This window comes from Pavona decussata, unplaced genomic scaffold (assembly GCF_977016875.1).
Source record: "Pavona decussata unplaced genomic scaffold, jaPavDecu1.1 SCAFFOLD_169, whole genome shotgun sequence".
Lineage (NCBI taxonomy): Eukaryota > Metazoa > Cnidaria > Anthozoa > Scleractinia > Agariciidae > Pavona > Pavona decussata.
Window position 1 is genome coordinate 699,719 of NW_028145580.1, and position 24,827 is coordinate 724,545.

General features: G+C 38.2%; 2 protein-coding genes across 2 annotated transcripts in view; both read left to right on the top strand.

The window, feature by feature from the left end:
• Positions 1-24,827, top strand: part of LOC146464088 (adenosine receptor A3-like) — an 82,488-nt gene that overhangs the window by 8,049 nt on the left and 49,612 nt on the right. The gene's annotated exons all lie outside the window — the stretch shown is intronic.
• Positions 8,960-24,827, top strand: part of LOC146464089 (adenosine receptor A3-like) — a 34,045-nt gene continuing 18,177 nt past the window's right edge. The window contains exons 1-3 of the mRNA XM_085130208.1: positions 8,960-9,079; positions 18,139-18,192; positions 18,807-18,939. The gene's annotated coding sequence lies outside the window, so the exon portion shown is untranslated. The remainder of the gene's footprint in view (positions 9,080-18,138; positions 18,193-18,806; positions 18,940-24,827) is intronic.

Below are 24,827 nucleotides of genomic sequence, written 5' to 3' on the forward strand. Positions count from 1 at the left end.
AAAATAACCTTGTCATGAACAATTAAAAATAGACCCCCCGAGCCCCGAGGACAGATAAACTTAATATCCCTCTGACACATGCAATGTGAAACGAGAATTATCTCTTAACATTATCTTAACATTAATTATCTCTCAAAATTAAGATGCAAATTGTTGTGTCTAAATTGTCGGATATTAACAAAAGTGAAACTATAAATAATTGATCAGCCGTCGGCTACTAGGCAAATATTTTAGTGAAAACCATAATTTTTTTGTTTTTGTTTTTATGCTTTGCCTTTTGACAGCGTTTTGTCAGCTTGGGGGTGGTTAGAGACCTTCTCGCTGCTTTGTAATTATCTTACTTACAATCAGTGTTCTTTTAAGAGAATAATAATAATAAAAAAAGAATTGCAAGTCATACAATGCTATTTCCTTCTTGAATCTGTTAAAAACGTTCTCAGTATACCAACCACATTGTCAATGTTACTGGTGTTGGCCTTCAGTAACTCTATTTACTCTAAGCCTAAAGAATGCCCTTTCGAATTTCAACTCAACCATTAGACCGATAAACAGAAAGGATATTAAAACGTTTTAACAAAGATTTTGAATGTTTTTAGTTCACTGCCTTTTGCTGGATAAGTTCAACAAGGCCTTTTAAAAATATCGCCTTTAGAAAGGTTCCATGTTTGATAACACTAGGTACAGCCATCTAAAAGCACAGTCAGCCCACACAAATAGAGGATAGTAAACATGTGTTATTGCTTAGCTGTTTGCTTAAGGCATTGACAATTTATCCTTCAGCAATTATCTTTAATTTTCAAGCTTACTTTTCCGTTATATGGAATGTTATTGGCTTTTTCATTTCGGTCATTTGCATCATTCGATCATATGCATCCGGTTGCGAGACCGGCAAGACGAACTTAGAAACTGAAGAAAAAAAATACCACGAGAATACCCACTTTGCTCAGCTGTACTCTTGGAATCCAAGAAAGCGAGTATTACAAAATATCCCCTTGGGACTTAAAGTACTACAGAGCTTTTAGTTGAATGGTCACCACATAACTAGAGGATTTAATTCACGATTCAAAAGGTAAGAATCATATGAGATAAAAAGAGCGCTTTCTTGGTGAGAGTACGAACACTAATTAAGTTTTTCTTGCAAGGGATGGCAACTTAAAAATATAGCTAGTGCCAAACAGCAAGCGTGTTGAAATTCTCCGCAGCAGTGAACACTTTTTAAAGGTTGCCAATTTGAGTTTTTCTGAACAGAAACGGAAGTTCGGGAGAGTGACGCTCCAAAAAACTAGGTATTTAATCCTTCTCGGCAACCAGAACGATATTTATTACCTGCTGAGGTAGCTTTTGTATTTTAATAACAAAACAATCTCTCGAAAATCCGAATATGCTAGTCTCAGTAACAAACTTTTGGCGAATAATTTAAGCAGAGGCCAAATTTTGTGAGCGCTAAGATAATTTTAAGGGACTTTTAAACATTGTAAACTGATCAAGATACTATGGAAAAGCTGAAAAATCGTCTCAAAAGGTACGTAGGAACTCCTGTTTACCCTAAAGGCGCATTCTAAAGTCTGCTTCAAGTTGGTTAACCGACTCATGCATTTTGAAATAACCCGGATTCTTCCAAGTCATGTACCAACGTCCTTCACGATTTTTGTTTAACGACTGAATATGGGATCTTATCTTCATATTTGTTCACTTTTTCACAGCTAAATCTCTTACAAGAAACATCTGAAACAGGGAAGATTGTTGTTCCGGCACAGTTGCCACAAGCCGTGGTGAAGGGACTCACATTTATTCTTGTGACAGACGAAGAAACAAAGTTATTGTGGGTAAGATCTGGTCAGAGAAACTTTGTTTGTGGAAACTGTTTAAAGTGCTGGTCAAACAGAGTTTTGTCGTGTCGTGGCTTCGTTGTGTTACTATTTGCATCCGCGCTTATGATAATTTGCGATCACCTTGGGCTTCAATGCGTTCGCAAATTGCCTCGCGGTTTTCTCCTTTTGTTAATTTTTGTCACTGTTAGTGGGCTGCACGCAATGCTGCATAAAGAAGGGTTCTCAGTATGTGTTACTAGCGGGGCCATTTACAAAGCAACTAAACGAAGGTCTACGTCAACCAGCTATAGTTGATTGTTTTCAACCTTGAAATCAACTGTTCCTCCGTTTGAACAGGTTCTAATGATCCAAAGATTTTTATGTACTCGAAGCGTGTTTGTCAAACATCCGTTGACAGGTACAAATTTAGTTTGGGCGATATCACGTACGAAATTAGAGGGAAGTGCGCCATTGTTTTCTTGCTTTATTAAAAAAAGTTTCTGTAGCAGACAAACTCGAGCAATTATGTTTTAGAGTGTAGAAATTAGATCTGTTTATCGAAAAGACGTCGACTTCTTTGTCGGGTAGACTTCATTATAACTGAACACGTATTAGCGCTTAGACGTCCTGGAGGCTAAATGGAATCTTTGCGATGATGACCATTTTTTGACATATAGAAGATAACTTAAAATGGGACATGTACGCCAAATTTCAGAGATCAGGACTGAAGCGTTCGCGAGTAATAAGCAAGAGAAGTTTGGTTTCTACGAGGTCTTTCGCGGGGAAAACACGGACTGCCTACTGCGAAAATCCTTGCGTCGTCTTCGTGTACAGTTCCCCAAAGAGTATGATGTTGACAGATCTGTCAATAGTGCTCTCTTTTATGTGAAAGATGAGACTGTTCTGGATCTCTAGATGGATGAAATAAAATTTGTCTTTGCTTAAAGACATCATCTTCTGCGATCAACTCGGACGCTATTGACGCCGGGAATTTCTTCGAAACCGGTAATTGAACATCTCAGCAGTCTATTACGTGATTAATATTGTTTGAAGTAATATCATTCGTTTCTTGGCGCGATAATTTTACGAATAAACGCTATTTCAACTACCTAAAAGCACACGCTATTCCAAAATCTTTCTTTCAGGTTTGCTGGAACGCCGAACGGCGATTTAGACTGCGAGCAGTCGTACTATTTCCCCTTATATTATGCACGAAAATTGACGGTTAAATTATGAGTCTTCGCCGCCCACTAGTTCAATCCTTCGTGCGCTAGATGCGCGTTCCAAAACTTAGGAGAAGACAGAGACTGTACGCAGTCTAACGGCGATCTTGTTCGATTTGAGAATGCGAGAGAGCACAGATGCTGCAAATGGCAATTGCACAGGCCCGTCAAAAACTCACTTTTGATGGAAGTAATAGTTTTTAAAAGTCAGACCGAGCGCGTTAACTCACAAAGCATGATGAATTTTCTGCGATGACCAACAGGATAGTCCATACACAAGATCTTAATTTGAGGTTGACAGACCCGGCTAAGCGACTCCCGCTGTGTGTCTGTTGTGTTGCTGAAAGCCTTTATAATTTTGCTTTCTTGTATAAGAGATTCTGCCCTTTTGATCAAAATGTGGTGTGACCGCTCGTGATCGTGAAGGGAAATGCTCAGATATACTGAATGGAGGTTTTTTTACTGTTCGTTAGGATTAATTTTCGATATGCATGACGATGTGTATGCTATAATTCCCGGGTACAATTTTAGCTCTGTGGCATTTGTTTAGGTTTATCGGCGCGAATTAAGCAAGATTTCTGGGAGCGCTAAATAAATGTTATCTGCCAAGACTGAGGATCCGTGGATTTCTCTACCCGTGATTTCATGCTTATGCTATTTAACTGCGATGCAGTAAGATTGCAGGGTGTTTGTTTATCACGGATATGAGAGTGTAATGTAACCACACACAGCTGACCGTCGTTGTCCTTCGCTTTCGAGAGCTATGGCTTGAATCTTTCCTGTGAATTCGGGCAAACCAAATCAACTTCTGCCATAAAGTTTCGTCTCTCGGGAAGTTATGTATACTTATTCCTGGCATGCCAGTTTTTTTCGCGCAGTTTGTCATATTGGAGTTACCAGCCGCATAATAAGGTGCCGAGATCGAAGAAACTCCCTCACCGCCATGACACTCGTGTGTTCCAAAGTATTTTCTACATCACAACCTTGTAATACGATTGTTTTGGCCGCGCTCAACATGGAGACGCTAAATTCGAACCTTTCAGGGATCATAATTGCGGATTGAGAAGGTTTTGTCCAGTAAAACCCACATATTCAGACGGAGAAATTCATAAACTAACAAACCGTGACAACAAAATTTTGCTTCATAGGCACTTTAAGTTCAGCAATAATTCTAACGCCATTTCACTTGGCCCATACCTCTGTATTTCGATAACTGACACTCGCCTCAGTTCTGCTCGGCCAGCCTAACGCGCTGTTCAGAGACCTCCGGTGCAAGATGAATGAAGTTGTGGATCATAGAAATAGGATAAGGAATTTTAATTTATCTTATTTATCGGATTTATCTTCTCCTCTTCAGTTGTCCCACCTTCTGTACAGCCTATTTTGCTGCGTTTTCAGGTGGCATTTCTTTTCTTCTGGATTGACTCAAATTGTAGGTCCCCGTCAAGTTGGGCAGTATTGGTGAAATTTGTGACAGGCAAAATAAAATCACACAAGATTAAGCCTTCTAATCTTTCATTGTCTCTTGGTGTTGGTTGGTTTTTCATAATGTAATCTTTTCCCTTTCGTCAATCAAGGTATTATCCACTGAACTGAACTAAACTGGATAGTAACTCGCGTGGCAAAGAGGTCGTATGTTGTGAAAGGAAATTTAGGTAAGCTCTTCAGGTGATAATTTGGTAGTCAACCCTTCAGAAGGTGGTGGTCAGTCAGTGGTCCTTAGGGTCGGAACGGGGATCAGTGTTTTTAACTTGTCCCAAACAAATATTGTTACACCAGGTCACAATCGATGAACTGCTCATTTTAATACTAGATTTATAACAAATGGCTACGCTCATTAGTTTCAGTGACCAAGAAATTTCTCTTAAGGACGGAAACAACTGATAAAGAAGTATTTGGTGTGGTTTATGTCTATGCGGGGAAAGCAGATTTCAGCAAGAACTACTGAAATCCAAAAAGAAAATTAGGGGTCACCACGCATTTCTTAGAGATAAGTAAGCAGCAATTATTCTAAAAAACAGTAAAATACAAAGCAATGTATGGCGTGTTTCTCCAAATTGAAGCTTTATTATCTCTGAAAAATGCATGGTTACCCCCAACTTTCTTTTTAGATACCAAGAGCACTTGCTAAGTTCTGCTTTCTTCGGATAGTTTAAAACCGCGCAAAAATATCCCTGTATTAGTAGGCACCACCTATAAGAAACCTAAGTATCTCGAGATGCGCAGAACTTATGCGCAGTAACAAAAGTAGGCACCGTCCTTAAATGCAATTAATGAGCTACAACGTCCAAAAGTTCGTTACCTATCATATGGTGATAGGCCTTCATTTGAACATAAATATGCCTGGTTATTTCACTGCAGTCTTCATTTATGTCAGTTTCAAGAAGCGCCAAGTTTTTGGCTGAACGAGAAGCTCAAGCAAAGTACGAGTTTCAAGGAACAGACAAGATCTTTGACAACAAAACCGACATAATTTTTAACCGAAATGGACGTCGCTGTTTATTTAACATCTTTGAATATTTCTAGCAAGTTGTGCAATTTGGGATATGCGGAACAACCAAACGTCGTCCGCGTGACTTTAGTTGCTAATTGTGTTAAGAAAGAAAACTCAACTCAACTTTTAGATTCGCGATATCCAGGAGAAATATCGATTCATATTGAGGCGGTCAGTGATCCAAACAGAACACTACCTGAGTTAAACTAAATAACGGATTCTGGCTAAGTTCACATATGATGTGAATTGCTTCAAATGTGCACTTTAAGGTTCCTTACAAAGTTAACTTTCGTTCTCAATTTTTAGGTTACTTTGTTCCCAAAAAAAACCAGCTATAGCGGATTGTCTATCACCAGCAACAGAACTTACAACATAAGCAGCGACCAGTTAGCCTTCACTATGCTCCAAGCTTCTCGGTGTATTCCATGGATTGTACTGCTGGTTGCTGAGTCTCTCGCCATAGTCGTCCTTAATATCATCACCATTATTGTATTTGTGAAGCAGCGCCACCTTCAACGCCAAAGTTTATACTTGATCATCCATCTGGCGGTTGTGGACCTCTTAGCTGGGATAATTTCAGCTCCCTTAGTAATTAAACATTTTGGTGAACACTGTGGTCTATGGGAGTATAGCTTAAGCCCTCTCAAAGAACCGCTGTTCCGCTTATTTCCCACTGCTTCTTTTTTTAATCTAGCTGCTATTTCTTTAGAGCGAATGCATGCTACTTTGCGTCCTTTCAAACATCGTTTTATGAAAAAACGTGTTTATTATGTAATCACGACAGTTATTTGGCTGACGGCTATAATCAGGGAAATCGTTATTTTTATTGTGTTTAACAAAACACGAACATCAGACGTGTTTATATCGTTCATCCTGTATGAGGCTCCGTGGTTAATTTCTCTCTTCATTATTTGTGTGTCTTACATTTCCATTTTTATAAAAATCCGATTCGGTCCTCATCCCAATCGCTTGCGCAATAGTGTGATCAACAGAGAACGACGGTTGACCTCTGTCCTGTTTGTTGTTCTGTCTGTATCTTTACTAACTACGTTGCCATGGGTAATTTTCTATGGCTTGGATAAATTCCATCCCGAGCTACTCTACAGCCTTTCCTCGAGTTCATTACTCTATATGCAAGCGACCACGTTCTTGCTTGTCTTGGCTAACTCGTTAGTCAATTCAATCACATATGCTATGCGTATGGCAGAATTTCGAGCGGGTTTAGCAGCAATATTCCACAGGACTCCAAATCATGTAAAAGCTGCCGGTTTACCACTGCACCGTCTTTAACTCCCCCTCGATCGCGGGAAGAAATAGCCTGCGAATTTAGCCACCTCCCTACGCTCTCCGCCGTTACAGCGGCGGGCAGAGATGAGAAGCCGCTGTGTTTGCAGGCTAAGGGAAGAAGCGTCTTGTAAGTCATGTTGTCTGGCAATATATTACCGATCTTTTTTTTATGGAACAAGTGTCAAAAAAAATTTGGCACCGCGAGCAGTGTTCACTGAAAAATTGCAAATGGCAAAATGGCTGCCTCTGAAAAAGAATTTGAAACAGTTTTAAACTTGAACTTGTAACAGAATGTTTGATCTTGAAGATTTTGAATCTCAATTTGCAAGGCAATCAGCTCTCTTTAGTACAAAAATTCGTGTACTGCTGCTGTTTGTAAATAGAGCTTTTCGTATTGTAAAATAAGAACTGTTAATTGGTAAATCACTGAAAAAAAATTATCCGTCAGTTGATCTATGAGCACTGACCTGTTACTCGTCAATAAGAAATCTGAATGACTAACAGATAAGAAATATTGAAGAAATGTATTAAGTTGAACTAATAAATGATGGGCATTTTTACTTACAGCTAACAAATAAGCACCACATTCAGAGTTTGCACTAGTTGTAGTTGGTAACAAGACAATGCAATAAACAAGTTGTATGAAAATCACTTTATGCCGTTGCTGCACTTTTGAGTTTAATCCCTCCCCTTTTGAAGCAAACTTTCTTTGATATGCTAAGATGAAGTGAAGAACATAGCATTGCCACGCATTTTTTAGAGATAGATAAACACCAATTATTCTTAAAGCAGTAAAATAAAAAGCAATGCATGGTGATTTTTTCCAAATTGAAGCTTTGTTATCTCTGAAAAATGCATGGTTACCCCCAATTTCCTTTGTGGATACCAAAAGAACTTGCTAATTTCTGAATTCTCCCGATAGTTTTAAACCGCGCAAAAATATTCCTGTATTTGTAGACAACACCCATAGGAAACCTGAGTATCTCGAGATGCACAGAACGTATGCGCAGTAACAAAAGTAGGCACCGTTCTTAACTGATTCAGACGCCTTAATTCACGTGAACTTAATTCATTAAATTCTATTCGGTTCATGCGAAGTATGGCGTCTGACGGTTCTTATTCAACTTATCTGACAGATGCACTATGAAACAGGATAATTATATCTAAGCGTTATCTTTATATTAAAATGCAAATTGTAATGCATAAATTGTCAGATATCAACAAAGGTGGTCAGCCGTTCTGTTAGGCAAAAGTGAAAACAATAATTGTTTAAGCTGCGCCGTTTATGCAACTTTTCGTCATCCTGGCGGTGGTTAGGGACCTTCTCGCTGGTTTGTGTAGCTTATGTTTAAATTATCTTACTCGCAGTTCTTTTATAACAATGAATAAAGAACGACAAGTCATAGTCACCATGCTATTTCCTTCTTGGGTTTGTTAAAAAAAAACTTGCTCAGTAAGCCACCCATATTGTCAGTATAATTACTGGTCTTTGCCTTCAGTAGCTCTCTTTAATCTGAGTGATAAAAACTACCCTTACGAATTTCAAATCAACTATTACACCGATAGACACTAAGGATATTAAAGGACCCTTAAGTCAGCCTCCGCCATTTTCGATGCCATCGAAATTATTGATACTGCATGGTGAAGCGAAATCTTATTGCTTTACTGTAAGTTGTGTTCCTGAAAGTATGTTTCATTATCGTAAGTAGTTTCACAGTGATTTCGTTCATTTCGACATGCTCCGAAAAAAATATCAGATAGCCAAACTCTTGCATATAAACAAAAACAAAGGTGTGGCTGACTAGGGCCCTCTAAACCTTTTGTAGCAAAGTTTTTGAGTGTTTTCAGTACATTCCGTTTAGATTAGTTCAACAAGTCCTTAAACATCGCCTTTAGGGAGGTTCTTTGATGACATACACAGCCATCTGAAAGCACAGTCAGCCCACACAAATAGGGGATGGTGAACCTGTGTTATTGTACAGCTGTTTGCTTGAGACATTTATAATTTAACCTTTCTGAAACCTTCAGTAATTATCTTTAATTTTCAAGCTCACTTTTCGGTTCTATCGAATGTTATTGGCTTTTTCATTTCGTTCATTTGCATCATTTAATCATCCGGTTGCGAGACCCTAAATGCGGCAAAACGAATTTAGAAACTGAAGAAAAAAATACCACGAGAATACCCACGTTGCTCAGCTGTACTCTTGGAGTCCAACAAAGCAAGTATCACAAAAAATCCTCTTGGAAACTGAAGTACTACAGAGGTTTTAGTTGAATTGTCACCACACTGAACAAGAAGATTTCATTTACGATTCAAAAGGTAAGAAGATTCGAGAGTACGAGCATTAACTAAGTTTTTCTTGCAAGGAATGGAAACTAAAAAACTATAACTAGTGTCCAACACCAAGCGTGTTGAAAATTCCCGTTGGCAGTGAACACTTTTTAAAAGTTGCCAATTTGATTTGTAGTTTTCCTGAACAGAAGCGGAAGTTCAGGAAAGTAACGCTCCAAGGAACTAGGTATTTAATCCTTCTAGGCAACCAGAACGATTTTTATCACTTTCCTGAGGAAGCTTTTATATTCTTATAACAAAACAATTTCACGAGAATCCGATTAAGCTAGTCTCGGTAACAAAGATTTGGGAATAATTCGAGCAGAAGCCGAATTTTGTGAGCACTTAGCGACTTTTAAACATTGTAAACTAATCAAGATACTATGGAAGAGCTGAAAACTCGTTTAAAAAAAGTATGTAGGAGCTCCGGTTTTCCTTAAACGCGCAATCTAAAGACTGCTTCAAGTTGGTTAACCAACTCGTGCATTTTGTAATAACCCGGACCCTTTGAAGTCATGTACCAACGTACTTCTCGATTCCTGTTGACCGTCTGTATATTGGGTCTTATCTTCATATCTGTGCCCTTTTCACAGCTAAATTTCTTACAAGAAACATCTAAACAGAGAAGATTGTTGTGTCTGTATCGTCGCCACAAGTTGGAAGAACGTTTAGTTTCAAAAGGGACATCTATTCTGGTGACAGACGAAAAGAAAAAAGTTATTGTGGGTAAGATCTGGTCAGAGAAACTTTATTTTTAAAATTTGTTTAAAGTGCTAGTCAAACAGACTTTGGTCGTGTCGTTCCTCTGTCAGGTTACTATTCGCATCCGCGCTTCCTATAATTTGCGATCACCTTGAGCTTGAATGCGTTCGCAAATTGCCTCGCGGTTTTCGTTTTTTTGCAATATTTTTCTTTAGACTACTAGTAGTAGTGGGCTGCAAGCAATGCTGCATAAAGAAGAGTTGTCAGTATGTGTTACTAGCGAGGCCATTTACATAGCCACTAAACGAAGGTCTGCGTCAACCAGCTAGGGTGGATTGTTTTCAAACTTGAAATCACCTGTTCCTTCGTTTGAACAGGTTCTAATGATCCAAAGATTTTTATGTACTCTATGTGTTATTGTCAAACATCCCTTGACAGGTACAAATTTAAGTCGAGCAATATCACGTACGAAATTAGAGGGAAGTGCACCATTGTTTTCTTGCTTTATTAAAAAACGTTTCTGTAGCAGACAAACTCGAGCAATTATGTTTTCAGAATGAAGAAATTAGATCTGTTTATCGAAAAGACGTCGACTTCTTTGTTGGGTAGCCTTCATTATCCCTGAACGCGTTTTAGCGCTTCGACGTCGACTTAAACACGATGTTGCCAAATGATCGGACGAGTTGTAAACATTCACCCACTGGTCTACTGATTAGCCACCCAAAGACTAGAAAATCATCACCCGCAGGGAATACGTCAATTTTCTTTCTCCAAAAGTTGCCTGTTTACCATTTGCTTTGGAAACCGTTATGTGGGATCGCGGGTGTGACAGGAACTAAATACTGCCGGGTGCCCATGACCTAACGTGGAGAAGGAAATTAACAAAGGAAAAATGGAAACATTCAAATGTTCCCAGTTCTTTTTCTATGGAGAAATAGGAGTCAAATGTTCAGTATCTGTTCTTAACGAGAACTTAAGTTCAGCAATAATTTTAACGCCATTTCACTTGGCCCATACCTCCGTATTTCGATAACAGACACCGGCGCCTCAGTTCTGCTCGGCCAGCCTAACGCGCTGTTCAGAGACAGCCGGTGCGAGGTGAATGAAGTTGTGGTTCATAGAAATAGGATAAGCAATTTTAATTTATCTTATTCATCATATTTATCTTCTCCTCGTACCCTCTTCAGTTGTCCCAGCTTCTGTAGAGCCTATTTTGCTGCGTTTTCAAGTGGCATTTCTTTTTTCTGGATTGACTCAAATTGAAGGTTCCAGTCATGTTGGGCCGTATTGTTGAAATTTGTGACAGGCAAAATAAAATCACACAAGATTAAACCTTCTAATCTTTTATTGTCTCTTGGTGTTGGCTAGTTTTTAATAATGCAAATTTTTCCCCTTTCGTCAATCAAGGTATTATCTACTGAACTAAACTAAACTGGATAGTAACTTGCGTGGCAAAGAGGTCGTTTGTTGTGAAAGGAAATTGAGGTAAGCTCTTCAGGTGATAATCTGGTAGTCAGCCCTTTAGAGGGTAGTGGTCAGTCAGTTGTCCTTAGGGTCGGAACGAGGATTAGTGTTTTTAACTTGTCCCAAACAAATATTGTTACACAAGGTTACAGTCGATGAACTGCTCATTTTAAATAAATGCTAATTTTATAATAAATGAGTCATGCCCCTTTGTTTCAGTGATCAAGAAATTTCTCTTAAATACATCATGCAATTAATGAGCTACAACGTTCAAAAGTTCGTTACCCAAAATTTCAAGTTAAATTAACATAGGGTGATAGGCCTTCATTTGAACATAAATATGCCTGGTGATTTCACTGCAGTCTTCATTTATGTCAGTTTCAAGAAGCGCCAAGTTTTCGGCTGAATGAGAACCTCAAGCAAAGTACGAGTTTCAAGGAACAGATAAGATCTTAGACAAAAAAACTGACATAATTTTCAATCCAAGTGGACGTTGCTTTTTTTTATCATCTTTGAATATTTCATGCAAGTTGTACTATTTGGGATCTGCGGAACAATCAAACGCCGTCCGCGTGACTTTAGTTGCTAATTGTGTTAGAAAAGAAAACTCAACTCAAGTTTTAGATTCCCGGTATCCAGGAGCAATATCGGTTGATATTGAGGCGGTCAGTGATCCAAACAGAACACTACCTTAGTTATACTAAATAACGGACTCTAACTAAATTCGCATATGATGTGAATTGCTTCAAAATGTGCATTTTAAGGTTTTTTAAAAAAATAACTTTTGTTCTCAAATCTTAGGCTACTTTGACCCCTACGAATATCCAGTGAAGCAGAATGTCTACCAACATCACTAACAGAACTATAACATCGGCAGCAACGAGTTCGACTCTCTCCTCCCCTGCGTCACAGTGCATTCCATGGATTGCAGTGCTGGTTGCTGAGTCTCTGGCCATAGTCGTCCTTAATATCATCACCATTATTGTGTTTGTGAAGCAGCGCCACCTTCAACGCCAGAGTTTATACTTGATCATCAATCTGGCGATTGTCGACCTCTTAGTTGGGGGTATCTCAGGTCCCATGGTAATTGAATATTTTGGCGGTGCACAGTGTGGTCTATGGGAGTACAGCTTTAGCCCTCTCACAGGACCGCTGTACCGCGTATTTCCCACTGCCTCTTTTTTTAATCTGACTGCTATTTCTTTAGAGCGAATGCACGCTACTTTGCGTCCTTTCAAACATCGTTTTATAAAAAAACGTGTTTATTATGTAATCACTACTGTTATTTGGTTAACGGCTATAATCAGGGAAATCGTTATTTTTGTTGTCTTTACCAAAACACGAACATCAGACGTGTTTACATCCCTCATCCTATATGAGGCTCCGTTTTTAATTTCTCTCTTCATTATTTGTGTGTCTTACATTTCCATTTTTATAAAAATCCGATTTGGTCCTCATCCCAATCGCTTGCGCAATAGTGTGATCAACAGAGAACGACGGTTGACCTCTGTCCTGTTCGTTGTTCTGTCTGTATCTTTACTGACAACGTTGCCATGGGTAATTTACATTGGCTATCAAACATTCCATTCCGAGTTACTCTATAGCCTTTCCTCGAGTTCATTGCTTTATATGGGAGCGACCATGTACTTGCTTATCTTGGCTAACTCGTTAGTCAATCCTATTACATATGCCATGCGTATGCCAGAATTTCGAGCGGGTTTAGCAGCAATATTCCACGGGAGTCCAAATCATGTAAATGCAGCCGTTTTGCCTCTGCACCGTCTTTAACTCCTCCTGGGGATGAAATAGCTTGCGAATGTAGCGGCCTCCCAACACTCCGCTCCGCCGTTACAGCGGCGGGCAGATGAGAAGCAGCTGTTTTCGCAGGCTAAGGGGGGAAGCGTCTTGTAAGTCATGTTGTCTGGCAATTTATTACCGATCTTTTTTTTTATGGAACAAGTGTCAAGAACAATTTGGCACCGCGAGCAGTGTTCACTGTCCATTAAAAATTCCGAGAACGACCGGAAAGCAGCGGGGAAAAATTGGAAGAGGCAAAATGGCTGCCTTTGAAACAGTTTTAAACTTGAACTTTTAACAGAATGTTTGATCTTGATGATTTTAAATCCCAATTTGCAAGGGAATCAGCTCTCTTTGGTGCATAAATTCTCAAGAAAGCTCAGCAGTGTACTGCAGCTGTTTGTAAATAGGTCTTTTCGTCTTGTAAAATAAGAACTGTTAATTGGTAAATCATTGGAAAAAAATTATCTGTCAGTTGATCTATGGGAACTGTCCTGTAACGCATCAATAAGAAATCTGAATAACTAACAGATAAAAAATATTGAAGGAATGTATTAAGTTGAACTAATAAATGGTAGGCATTTTGACTTACAGCTAACAAATAAGTGCCACATTCAGAGTTTGTACTAGTTGTAGTTGGTAACTGAATACAATGCAATAAACAAGTTGTATAAAAATCTCTATATGCCTTTGCTGCAGTTTTGAGTTTGATCTCTCCCCTTTTGAAGCAAAGTTTCTTTAATTGATATGATAAGATGAAGTGGGTAAGATAGTATTAGAAAAATTGCGAATTGGGGCGTTTTGTAATTGTCAAATTCTAAACAGACGTGTTTCAGCTGCAGCTAGAATACTTTTATTTCCAAAACAAACAAATGGCTTTATAACCTAAAGGGCAAAATTACTTAATGCTGATTGGTAGAGAAAGATGGCATTATTTACTCCTGATTGGACGAGAGGAGGAAATAATCGCTCCTGATTGGCTGAGCGCGCCATTTCTACATTTATTTGGTTTCTCCGTTTTGTTCCCAACAACAACGAGTTCTTTCAGGTTCCTTGAAGTTTGACATTTTTAGTCGGGTTGCTTGTCCCAAAAATACATGGAAATCAAGTGATACAGCTATCTTGGTTTTCATTGAATATAAATAGTAATGCATCTGACGAATTTAGTGAATTTTTATTGACTTTTGATCATTATCATACTAATACTTATAATAAATCTTGAATGATGAAGCTTACATTACAAAGTGGTTCACAGAAGGGTCGTCCACCCGATCAACTAAGACCTGAACTAAATTAAAATCAAAAAAATTAATCGCTTTGAGAACTGTGGATGAAGCTTCATTTAGGTACATGGAAGACCATCTGGACTAAACTTTCAATCAATAATAATCATTATTCTTTTCATTATTTGCTTCATGCGCGCGAGAATAGATTTTTTTTCATTTCGTGCCAAAAATAGTTATTCAAAATCATTAAAACCGTTTTGTACGCAGCGAAAAGCAGTACGAAGGCTTTTTGAGCGGCGTCAGAAGCGACACAACTAAATGATCAGAAATGTTATCGCTATTTTGTAATGGAACACAGAACTGTAAGTAGTTTTCCAACGCCATTCCAAGCGAGAATTCTGCAGTTTTGTCACATTCTCCGACTCATGTAATATTTTGTTTAAATTTTGGCTGGCTAGATAAATAGTTGGGCCGTTGAATTATACTATGAAATTGTGAAATACACTCGTGGAAACTTTATGGCTTACACTAATACAGAATACCATGGTTATAACGTTTGAAGTAATCTTCATACTCAAGTGGTGTCTCATCATAGTTTTGAATGCATTAAAAGCGGCTACGGAAAGAAAGTTCAGTCTTTTTTTATCGCAATTGCTTTAATCCTATCTAGACCAAAAGCAGGAAGAAGCGGAATCTTCCTTCGCGGACTTTGAACGCTTGCAACGTTTTTAATATGCAAACAAACCCCACCAAATGATGTGACTTTTTCAGCAATTTATTTGCTAACAATTCGGTTCGGCCGGGAAGGCAATAAATGTTCATTAAATTCGTTGTTACTGTGCAGCTGAAATTTTGACACGCAAGTTTTACAGAAATTGGAATATTCTTGCTTTTAATGAACAAAACTGCCTTGCTTATGGTGTCTTTCGCGTTTTTCGATTATTTTGTTGTTTTATTGGTCTGGATCACTTTTTGGTCAATTTTGGTGGAAATCCTGAAATCCAAGATGGCCGCCGTTTGGTGATCGAGAGGCAATTTCCATGTCAAAGGAAACATCCCTGGACGTACTATTTACCCTCTGAGTTTCGTTGTCATATAGCCGCAATGCTTTCGGAGTTATGGAAGGGCACAGAATCCTCACCTCTTCCCGTCCTAAAGAAGACCAAAATTAAGCCTGATCTCAATAGGGTTAACCCTTCAGTTGCGTTCATTACTACTAAGGTTTTACAAAGGAAGATTTGAAGGCTTCTGTGAAAGCCAAACCTTTTGTATACATGTTTGAAAATCTGATTTTACCGGCTGTTCTTATTATCACAATGCCGACATTAAACAAGAAATATAAGTGATAGAAACCGACTTTTCGATGCATCTTGTGCCATTATCAAGGTTACATAATTAATGATAAAAAAGGGGGGTTTGTGAATAGGCTAAGTTAAAAGCGAATTTGCATCGAAAAGTGCCAAGCTAATTACATGAATACTTTAGCACGAAGAGAATCAGACTGTACATTCGGTGTTGGTTTAAGATCTTGAATACAAATTTGACTGCCTTGTTAATGAAATGCTGTGTATTCAAGATCTTAAACCAACACTGAATGTACAGTTTGATTCTCTTCGTGCTATAAAAGTATTCATGTAATTAGCTTGGCACTTTTCTATGCAAATTCGCTCTCAGCTTAGCCTATTCACAAACCGCCTTTTTTATCATTAATTATGTAACTTTGATAATAGCGCAAGATGCACCGAAACGTCGGTTTCTATCACTTATATTTCTTGTTTCATGTACAGTGTCATATAGCTTCCCTGAACATAGAGCTGGATGATTCGAATAAATTTTAGATAACGAAAATGTTTCGAAACCATATTATTCCAAGGTAACATTTCCCTAGCGAAAATCTTGACTTTCTGAAAAATACTTTATAGTCACAGACGTCGTTCACGCGCGAAACAAAACTTATTAAAAGAACTTGTGACAAGACACGACAAATGTGATGTGACGCGACCGGTGTAAAGTTATGCGGCACTTACGATGCGATGAAGACGATTGCGACTAAAGAAGAAACACGCTCTCGATGATGGACAAGCAACTACCGACATAAAACTCAACAAACGAAGCATTGAAGAAAAAAATTACATGGCCAAGCGATATATACGATATGCAAAAAAAAAAAAAAACATAACATGTAAGAACAAAATTAAACGAACAATGAAGGGCTTATTAATTAACAAAAAAAAAAAAAAAAAAACTGCGCATAAAGGCGTGAACGGAAAAAACTAGAAGACAAGCAAAACGAAAACACGAACAAAGAAAAATAACATAAATTCCAGGCCGACGTTAACATATTTCACCTAAGCGATCCTATTGATCTCACTAATACTTATGCTTGACTTTTTAATTTGAGGAATTTCACTGATAACTTTTATCATTTTGTTTTACACAACATGCATTGTTCAGATCGAGATTATGGATTATTAGACTCAAGAAATGTTACAAAGAAGTCTGATAAAATATTGGTATTACATCTTTCAGGCGAAAAATAACCTTGTCATGCATAATTAAAAATAGATCCCCGAGCCCCCAGGACAGATCAACTTAATGTCCATCTGACACATGCAATATGAAACAATAGAATTATCTCTTAACATTATCTTAACATTAATTATCTGTTAAAATTTGTTGTGTCTAAATTGTCAGATATTAACAAAGGTGAAACTATAGTAATTGATCAGCTGTGCTACTAGCCAAAAGTGAAAACCATAATTTTTTTAATATGCATAATATGCTGTTAACATAAAATTCATTTATCTTTTTTTCCCTTAGTAGTTAATTTCATTAGTTATTACATTTTATTCTTTCGCCTTATCTTGTAATTTTAATATATTGTGGCTGAAAAGCCCTGTAAAGGGAGCTTCAATAAACGTATGTATGTATGTCCGTATGTATGTATGTATGTATGTATGTATGTATGTATGCATGCATGCATGCATGCATGCATGCATGTATGTATGTATGTATGTATGTATGTATGTATGTATGTATGTATGTATGTATGTATGCTTGGCCTTTTGACCGCGTTTTGTCAGCTTGGCGGTGGTTAGGGATCTTCTCGCTGGTTTGTATAGCTTCGTTTAAATTATCTTACTTGCAATCAGTATTCTTTTAAGAGAATAAAAAAAGGAATTGCAAGTCATACAATGCTATTTCCTTCTTAAATCTGTTTAAAACGTACTCAGTATGCCACCCATATTGTCAGTGTCACTGGTCTTTGCCTTCAGTAGCTCTGTTTTCTCTGAGACTAAAAACTGCCGTTACGAATTTCAATTCAACCATTAGACCGATAAACAGAGAGGATATTAAAACGTTGAAACAAAGATTTTGAGTGTTTTAGTTCACTGCCTTTTGCCGGATAAGTTCAATAGGGCCTTTTAAAAACATCGCCTTTAGGAAGGTTCCATGTTTGATAACAGGTACAGCCATCTAAAAGCACAGTCAGCCCACATAAATAGAGGATAGTAAACATGTGTTATTGTACAGCTGTTTGCTTAAGGCATTGACAATTTATCCTTCAGTAATTATCTTTAATTTTCAAGCTCACTTTTCCGTTATATCGAATATTATTGGCTTTTCCATTTCGTTCATTTGCATCATTCGATCATCCGGTTGCGAGACCCTAAATGCGGCCAGACGAATTTAGAAACTGAGGAAAAAAATACCACGAGAATACCCATTTTGCTCAGCTGTATTCTTGGAGCCCAAGAAAGCAACTTCAAAACATCCCCTTGGGAACTGAAGTACTACGGAGCTTTTAGTTGAATGGTCACCACATACCTAGAGGATTTAATTCACGATTCAAAAGGTACGAATCACACGAGATAAAAACAGCGCCTTCGTCGAGAGAGTACGAACACTACAAGGGATGGCAACTTAAAAATATAGCTAGTGCCCAACAGCAAGCGAATTGAAAATTCCAGTTGGCAGTGAACACTTTTTAAAAGTTGCCAATTTGATGTGTAGTTTTTCCTAATCAGAAGCGGAAGTTTGGGAAGTGACGCTCCAAGGAATTAGGTATTTAATCCTCCTCTTGAAACCACAACGAGGTTTATTACCTTGCTGAGGTAGCTTTTGTATTTTTATAACAAAACAGTCTCTCGAGAATTCGAATAAGCTAGTCTCAGTAACAAATATTTGGGGAATAATTTGAGCAGAGGCCAAATTTTTTGAGCACTTAGGGACTTTTAAACATTGTAAACCAATTAAGATACTATGGAAGAGCTAAAAAATCGTCCGAAAATTATGTAGGAACTCCGGTTTTCCTTAAACGCCAAATCCAAAGACTGCTTCAAGTTGGTTAACCGACTCGTGCATTTGTAATGACCCAGATTCTTTGAAGTCGTATACCAACGTACTTCTCGATTCCTGTTGACCGTCTTTATATTGGGTCTTATCTTCATATCTGTGCCCTTTTCACAGCTAAATTTCTTACAAGAAACATCTAAACAGAGAAGATTGTTGTGTCTGTAGCGTCGCCACAAGTTGGAAGAACGTTTAGTTTCAAAAGGGACATCTATTCTGGTGACAGACGAAGGGAACCAAGTGATTGTGGGTAAGATCTGGTCAGAGAAACTTTATTTTTAAAATTTGTTTAAAGTGCTAGTCAAACAGACTTTGGTCGTGTCTTGGCTCCGTCAGGTTACTATTTGCATCCGCGCTTTCGATAATTTGCGATCACCTTGAGCTTCAATGCGTTCGCAAATTGCCTCGCGGTTTTCGTCTTTTGGTAATATTTTTCACTAGACTACTAGTAGTAGTGGGCTGCAAGCAATGCTGCATAAAGAAGGGTTCTCCGTATGTGTTGCTAGCGGGACCATTTACATAGCCACTAAACGAAAGTCTGCGTCAACAAGCTAGGGTGGATTGTTTTCAATCTTGAAATCACCTGTTCCTCCGTTTGGACATGTTCTAATGATCCAAAGATTTTTATGTATTCTAAGTGTTTTTGTCAAACATCCCTTGACAGGCACAAATTTAGGTCGAGCAATATGACGTACTATTAGAGGATTGTGCATTATTGTCTTCTTCCTTTTAGATTGGAGAAACTAGATCTGTTTATTAAATAGAAGTAGACTTTTTTTTTTTTGGTAATTTTCGTTCGCAAAGACGACTTAAAACACGATTCCGGCTGTAAAATGATCGGACGATCTCTTTGGAAACCGCTAGTGTGATAGGAACTAAATACTGCCGGGAATCCATGAATTGACGTGTGGAAGAACAAAGGAGAAATGGAACACTGTTTTTTCTCAGTGGAGATTTTTAGTCGAGGAGGAAAATCTTCATTTCGTGTTTTTAACAACAATTTTGCCCGCTCTATAATTTTACCACCACATCACTCGGTCCATGCCTCCGACTTTCGAAAACCGCCGCTGGCCTCAATGCTCGTCAGCCAGCCTAACGTTCTGCTTGCTGGCGGCCGATGTGATATCGTAGCAATAGGAAAACAGGTTTTTAGAATAATTTAAAATTATATTTATGTTCTCCTTTATGGCCTCTTCAATTGCCTGCTCTCTTTAGAGCCCATTTCGTTGCGTTAGTAAGTAGAAATATTTTCAGGATTGGGTCGAATTGTAGTTTTCCACCTGAACCTTACTAATGATATTCGTGATGGAACAAATAGCAATGGAAAAAAAACTTCACACAAAATAAAGCTCCATAATATTTACCTCATTGTCTCTCGGTGTGATTTAGTTTACATGTAATTTGTCGCTCTTGCCGCTCGAGGTCCCTCCCCGAGTGACAAAAGAAGGAATCCGCGAACAAACAAGTCTCGTTTGAAAGGAAATTTAGGTTACCGGCTTCATGTGTTTACTGGTGAAATTACTCCTCAACAAATAACTTTTTGACTCAGCTTTTACATAATTTGTTTTCAGAATTAAAGGTTGGTTCATATTAAGGCGGTCATTGGTGCAAACCAGAACACGGTCTTAGTGATTCTGATTTAAATAACCGATCGCATGAGGCCGAGTAGAATTAAAGATTCATTACACCTGTGCACGACTCGGGCAATTTGTAAGAACTAAAAAAATCAAATCTAAGAGGACTCGTTGCGATTGCTAGTTTATAAGATGGAGTCTTTGAAGAGGGGGGTCTGTGAGATAGATCATTAGGACTTTTGTAGGTTCGGCCGCTGCCCGCACACATACTGTACATTTCATACAGACGTCGTGTCTTTGTTGGTGGAAGCAGACGTAGACTTCCAAAAACAGTTAGCCACCGAAGTAAGAACACTGGCTCGTAGGTTAATTAAACGAACAATTCAAATGATTCTTAACGAAGTAAACGAGAGTTGGTGATTGTTATGTACACGTAATAAAGATGTATATTATTATACAATAAGTTAAATTCATGAGCAAACTTAACAGCGGTAAAACCAAATGTTGGGCTTTTTAAAATTAATTGATTTAGTTGTGCTGTGAAGTTCTCTGCCATTGAGAATCACACGACACACATCGATAAAGCAAAAGGTGAAGAGTAATTTATTGCGCTGAATTTGACCTGCACGTCTTGCCTTGCTGCCTCGTTCTTTACCCTAAAATTTTGTTGCAAGAAACCGCGGTTGGGAACTAAGACGCCATGAATGATTTTTTTCCCACCAACAACCAACAAATCCACAGGCGTCTAGTCGATCCAAGTGTTTCGTTTAGAAATAAACATGTTTTTGCTGTTTCTTGTAGGACTCGAAAATTCGCGATTTGGAATCTCCAACTTTCCAGCTAGCACTTGATCTCCATGCAGCAGAAACAACCTGGGCTCCAACTCCAAAGAAGTAATGAGTCAGTCGTTGTGCACAAAATATAAAAAACAACTAAATTTAGAATGGCGTGCTCAGCCAATCAGGAGGGAGCATTTTGCCTCTTGACTAATCAGAAGCAATTTGTTTTGCCTTCGGTAAAAAGAAATTTAAGATAAAATGTTCGCCTTCTCGACCTGTCAGCATTCAGTAATTTTGCCCTCTATGTCAGTTTTATATATATCAAAATTTCACATGATTTACTTGAATTACCATATATGAGATTGCTTCATTCCATTCTTGTTATTGTAAACAAAAAAAAGTTTCTCTTCACTTTTTAGGTCACTTTGTTTCCAGCAAATATCAGCTAGAGTGGATTGTCTATCAACACCAGCAACAGAACCTACAACCGACAAGCAGCGACCAGTTAGTCTTCACTATGCTCCCGGCTTCTCAGTGTATTCCATGGTTTGCAGTGCTGGTTGCAAAGTCTCTAGCCATAGTTGTCCTTAATATCATCACCATTATTGTATTTGTGAAGCAGCGCCACCTTCAGCGCCAGAGTTTACACTTGATCATCAATCTGTCGATTGTGGACCTCTTAGTTGGGGCAATTTCAGGTCTCATTGTAATCGGAAATATTGGTGCACCTTGTGGTCTATGGGAGTACAGCTATAGCCCGCTCAAATATGGATTGTTCCGCTTAATCAGCTTATTCCCCATGGCCTCCTTTTTTAATCTAGCTGCTATTTCTTTAGAGCGAATGCATGCTACTTTGCGTCCTTTCAAACATCGTTTTATGAAGAAACGTGTTTATTATGTAATCACCACTGTTATTTGCTTAATGGCTGTAATCAGGGAAATCGTTATTTTTATTGTGTTTTACAAAACACGAACATCAGGTTTGTTTATATGGTTCATCCTGTATGAGGCTCCGTGGTTAATTTCTCTCTTCATTATTTGCATTTCGTACATTTCCATTTTAATAAAAATCCGATTCGGCCCTCATCCCAATCGCTTGCACAATAGTGTGATCAACAGAGAACGACGGCTGACCTCTGTCCTGTTTGTTGTTCTCTCTATATCTGTATTGACAACGTTACCATGGGTAATTTTCGAATGTTTCCGCGCATTCCATCCCGAGTTACTCTTTAGCCTTTCCTTCGGTTCATTATTTCATCTAATTGCGACGAAGTGTTTCCTTTTATTCGCTAACTCGTTAGTCAATCCAATCATATATGCCATACGTATACCAGAATTTCGAGCGGGCTTAGCAACAATATTTCACAGGACCCCAAATCAGAAAAATGTAGCCATTTTGCCTCTGCATCGTCTTTAGCTCCACCTCGATCTCGGGATCGCCTGCGAATGTAGCCCTCTCATGTTGCGTGGCACATTTTCATACCAATTTCTTTTGATGGAACAAGAGTCAACGACAGTTTGGCGCTGTGAACAGTTTTCACTGGCGATTAAACATTTTGAAAACGACCGGTAACCAGTTGGGAAAGATGCAAGTGGCAAAATGGCTGCCTTTTAACACTGAATTCAGTGTTAAGCTTGAACTTGTAACCGGATCGCTATTTGCAACTGCATCAAGGAACTGCTCGGCAGAGTACTGTTTCTTTTTAAGTCTTTTTAAGCAATTCAATTAGATTAGTGGTCCCGACCGAAAATGGCACTCTCCAAGATAATGCGTCAAAACTATTTAACAATCTACCAGAAACTATTAGAAACTGTAAAGATTACAGAACCTTTTTAAGACTCTCAAGGAATTTTTTATGAAACAGAGTACAAAGCCATTAGTTAGTTTTACTGTAATTGTTTTCCGTCAATCCTGTTTTCTGCTGTATAATTTGTAAATAACTTAATTTAATTTTTTTTTATTTATTTTGTAATTGTAATTATTGTAATTTAACAGGGAAGAGCCACCCAGTGGAACTTTTAATAAACCATTATTATTATTATTATTATTATTATTATTATTTTCGTATTTCGATATATTTAATCAGGGAAATCGTCATTTTTATCGTGTGTGACAAAACACGAACATCAGACGTGTTTATGTCGTTCATCCTGTATGAGGCTTCATGATTAATTTTTCTCTCCATTATTTGTATGTCTTACATTTCCATTTTTACAAAAATACGATTCGGTTCTCATCCCAATCGCTTACGCAATAGTGTGATCAACAGCGAACGACGGTTGACCTCTGTCCTGTTTGTTGTTCTGTCTGTATCTTTACTGACAACGTTACCATTTGCAATTTTTGAATGCTTCGAAATATTCCATCCCGAGTTAGTCTATAGCCTTCCTCGAGTTCATTACTTTATATGGAAGGGACCGCGTACTTGCTTGAATTTGGCTAACTCGTTGTTCAAACCAATATTAATCATATACGCCATACGTATGCCAGAATTTCGTGCAGGCTTAGCAGCAAAGTTCGTCAAGACTCCAAATCAATTATATGCAGCCTTTTTGCCTCTACAATGTTTTTAGCTCCGCCTCGAACGCGGGAATAAAATATCCTGCGAATGTAGCGGTCTCTCATCGCTCCCCGCCACTACGAGCGGTCGCCTCCCTCGGGCACGCCCGTAGCGGTTGGAAGCGACTGAAGGACGGCTGCATTCGCAGGTTTGAGGGAAGAAACGTCTTATAAGTCATGTTGGGCGACACATTTTCTTACCGATTTTTTTTCTATCTTTCTTCCTTTCTTTTTTTTTTTTTTCTTTTCCTTTTTTTTTTTTTTTTGATGGAACAAAAGTCAACAACAATTTAGCACCGCGAACACTGGCCATGCTTAAAAAAAAAAAAAAAAAAAAAATTCCGTGACTGGAAACCGGTTGGGAAAAGTGGCAAGTGGCAAAATGGCTGCCTTCGAAACAGAATTCAGTGTTAAGCTTGAACTTGTAACCAGATGTTTTTTAAATCCCAAGTTACAAGGAAATAAGCTCTCCTTTGTAAAAAAATTCTCAAGAAAGCTCGGCAGTGCACTGTTGCTGTTTGTAAGTAGGTCTTTTCGTATTGTAAAATGAAAACTGTTAATCGGTAAATGATTGGAAAAAAATGTCTGTCAGTTAAGCTATGAGAACTGTCCTGTTACGCATCATTAAGAATTCTGAATAACTAACAGATAAGAAATATTGAAGAAATGTATTAAGTTGAACTAATAAATGGTGTGCAGTTTGACTTACAGCTAACATATAAGCACCACATCAGAGTTTGTACTAGTTGTAGTCGGTAATTGAATACAATGCAATAAACAAGTTGTATGAAAATCTCTATATGCCGTTGCTGCAGTTTTGAGTTTGATCTCTCCCCTTTCGCAGCAAAATTTCTTTCATATGATATGATGAAGTGAAGAAGATAGTATTAGAAAAATTGCGAATTAGAAATTGTCGAATTCTAAACTGACGTGTTTCAGCCACAACGAAAATATGATTTTGTTAAAAAAAAAATAAATGGCTTTATAACATAGAGGACAAAATAACTTAATGCTGATTGGTCGAGAAAAATGGCATTATTTCTTCATTTTCCTTTCACAGAGCTCGAGGGCAAAATTACTTACTCCTGATTGGACAAGTGGCGAAAATACTCGTTCCTGATTAGCTGAGCACGCCATTTCTACATTTATTTGGTTTCTCCGTTTTGCTCCCAACAACAACGAGTTCTATCAGGTTCCTTGAAGTTTGACTTTTTTAGTCGGGTTG